The sequence below is a fragment of the Ursus arctos genome, unplaced genomic scaffold (assembly GCF_023065955.2).
Source record: "Ursus arctos isolate Adak ecotype North America unplaced genomic scaffold, UrsArc2.0 scaffold_15, whole genome shotgun sequence".
Classification (NCBI taxonomy): Eukaryota; Metazoa; Chordata; class Mammalia; order Carnivora; family Ursidae; genus Ursus; species Ursus arctos.
This window is the reverse complement of record NW_026622819.1, coordinates 46920542-46923885: the sequence shown is the minus strand read 5'-3', so window position 1 is coordinate 46923885 and position 3344 is coordinate 46920542. Positions and strand designations below refer to the sequence as shown.

Genomic DNA, 3344 nt, shown 5'->3' with positions numbered 1-3344 from the left:
CCATTATAAAGATCAGTTCATCGGGTGGTTTTTGGAAGTGATTTTCTTTTGAGATGACCTGGACCAAGCTTCTCACCAGCTTATCCCAAGCTTAAGCTCACCCTGAGACACTGGGCTTTCAAGTCCAGCAGTTAATCCAACACGTTGCAGGGCTTCCCAGCCATCTCTGCTGAGGAGACCATGTCTGCAACAACCAGCTCTTCAAGACCATCAGCAAGGGTACCTTTGCCATGGTGAACTTGGCCAGAGACATCCTGACTAGGAAGAGGTAACCATAAAGATCACTAACAAAACTCAACAGAATTCCTCCAGCCTCCAGAGACTATCGTGAAAAATAAAAATCATGAAGGCTTTGAATCATCCCCACATAGTGAGATTATGTGAAGTCATGGAGACTAAGGACAAGCCTCCTTGTCATGGAGTAAACTAATGGAGGTGAGTACTTAGTGGCTCATGAAAGTATGCAAGAAAAAGCAATATAAGCCAATTTCTACCAAACAGTGTTTGCTATACAGTACAGAGCATCATAGTATAGTTGAGTATAGTATAGTATAGTATAGTATAGTATAGTATAGTATAATAAATAGTGTTTGCTATACAGCATCATAAGTTTATTGTTCATAGAGACTTAAAGACAGAAAACTAGCTCTTGGATGCTGGCATGAACATCAAGACTGCAGACTTTGGTTTCAGCAACTAATTCACCATTGGCAACAAGTTAGACACCCTCTGGAGCAGTCCCCCTTTATGCTACCCTAGAACTCTGCCAAGGCCCAAAGTATAAGGCATCCACCATGGCTCTGTGGAGCCTGGGAGTCATTCTCTATATGCTGGTCAGTGAATTCTTGCCTTTGAAGCACAGAACTTTAGGGAGCTGCAGAAGGTTAAAGTGAGCAGAATATACCATATTCTCTTTGACTTGAGCATGGAATGTGAAAACCTGCTCAAGAAATGTTTCATTCTCAATATCCCAGCAAGAGAGGCATTTTAGAGCAAATTATGAAGGATCCATGGATGAATGTGCGAACCTGTCATTCCTACCTTTAATTGCTGTATTAGTCAACAACGATGGCCATAACAAAATGCCACAGATTGGGTGTCTTTAACAACAGAAATTGATTTCTCATAGTTCTGGAGGCTCAAAGTTCAAGATCAATGTATTGTAATGTCTGGTTTCTAATGAGGTCTCTCTTCCTGGCTTCTTTGTTGTCCTCACATGGCCTTTTCCTCTGCACCTATATATCCCTAGTGTCTCCTCTTCATATAAGGAGACCAGTGATATTATATCAGGGCCCCACCCTTATGACTTAATTTAACTTTTATCATCTCTTTAAAGGTCCTATCTCCAAATATAGTCAACATTGGGGGTTAGAGCTTCACTATATGAATGTGGTGTGGGGTGGGGTGTGGGGGGGGTGCAGTAGATAGACAATTCAGTCCATAACAATTGCTAAGAATACTCAGAGGAGGGGCGCCTGGGTGGCACAGCGGTTAAGCGTCTGCCTTCGGCTCAGGGTGTGATCCTGGCGTTATGGGATCGAGCCCCACATCAGGCTCCTCAGCTATGAGCCTGCTTCTTCCTCTCCCACTCCCCCTGCTTGTGTTCCCTCTCTCGCTGGCTGTCTCTATCTCTGTCAAATAAATAAATAAAATCTTAAAAAAAAAAAAAAGAATACTCAGAGGAGGCAGTCAGATCTTGAGAGGATCAGGAGACAAGGCAAAAAGCAAGCAGCAAAGCCATCATGACTGCCAGCCCCCTATCCTGCCCAGAGAGGAAAACCACCCCTGGCCCAACTGCAAATAGCAATCTCTCTACAAGCCAAATAAGAGCAGGAATTCCCCACTTTGGGAGAGAGCCAGCCTTGGCCAGGCCTCCATGCAGAAGGGCAAAGACAGCCTAACCATGTCAGGATCCCAGGGCCTCCAGGGCTTCTTCCCCTGCATTCTCCCTCGACTTTTCCTGCCAATGCCAGGCATCCAAGACAGCCTGGGGGTAGCCCAACAGGCCTCTGGGTCTCCCCACCACGGAGGGAAACTGTAAAGTGCTACAGCCCAGCACAGCCCTGTGTCCCTGTGGCCTCCCCTTCATCCTTCAGCATCAACAGCAGTGCTAGAACCCCGGATAATGCCAATTTCCCCCAGGATGTATCCAAACCAAACTCCATACACACTGGGCAGCTCCAGCAGTGTGGGACCAGAAGATTTTGCCCCAGTGTGCCCCCAGCTTCTCCCTCTTGCAACAGCTACAGCCAGCACTGGGCTACTGGGGGCTCCTTCAGCAGATTCTCCTTCAAGTGTACATGGAGATACCTTTGTTTCAAATTTGCTGGGATGTAACCTGAATGAACCTAAAGGCAAAAACTAAGTGGAGATGCTCAATCCTGCAGAGGCCAAGCCACACTCGCTGCACTTTATGTGGAATATGACTATTGCAAGCTCCATGGAACCCAACAAGATGATGCGGGAATTCAGCAAGGTGCTTGACACAAATAGCTGCCAGGACAAGCTGAACAAGAAATGGTGATGCTCTGCAGGCAGGACACCCCACGGCCAAGAAGCCTTCCTGCAGTGGAAGGTGGAGGTGTGCCAACTCCCACAGTGCTCTCTCAACAGGGTTCATTGAAATGCATTCCCAGCACCTCCATGACCCTCAAAAACAAAATAACCAACGCAGTTAAGCCTTAAAAGGCTGCCAGATTTGTAGAGCAGTGAAACTATATGATACTGCAACAATGGATACATGTCATTATACATTTGTCCAGACTCACAGAATGTGCAACACCAAGAGTGAATCCTAATGTCAACTAAGGACCTTGAGTGATAATGGTATGTCGACACAGGGTCACCAGTTGTAACAAATGTAGCACTCTGGTGGGGGATGTCAATAGTGGAGAAGGCTGTGCATGTGTAGGAGTAGGGGATTTATTGGAAATCTCTGTACCTTCCTCTCAATTTTTTGTAAACCTAAAACTGCTCTTTCAAAAATAGTCTTAAAAAAAAAAAAAAAAAGGCTCCCAGGAACCACCTAGGAGACAAGAGGAGGGGCCAGCTGGCTCCATCTGCCAGCCTTCACTCAGCCCCACCTCAAAGGCAGAGACTGGACTGGTTTGTTTCCCCTGGGGCACTTCTCCCCTCCCCTATCCTTCTGTGGCTTCTGTGGCTTTTCTTCAGGATTTTTGAGAGAGGGGAAGTGGTTCTATAAAATAAAGACAAAAAACAAAACCCTTCCTCCTTTCCCTGCTCCTCCCCCATTTCTTGTGTTTTTGGCCTACACAACAAGAGTTTGGTTACATACAGGGGGAACTGAACAAATAAATACATCAAGGATAATGGAAATCAGGGTT

The 3344-nt window shown here is 46.0% G+C and overlaps 1 pseudogene; it reads left to right on the top strand.

Annotated features, from left to right (window-relative positions):
• Positions 1–429: 429 nt before the first annotated feature.
• On the top strand, positions 430–2337 carry LOC113263881 (serine/threonine-protein kinase MARK2-like; annotated as a pseudogene).
• Positions 2338–3344: the final 1007 nt, after the last annotated feature.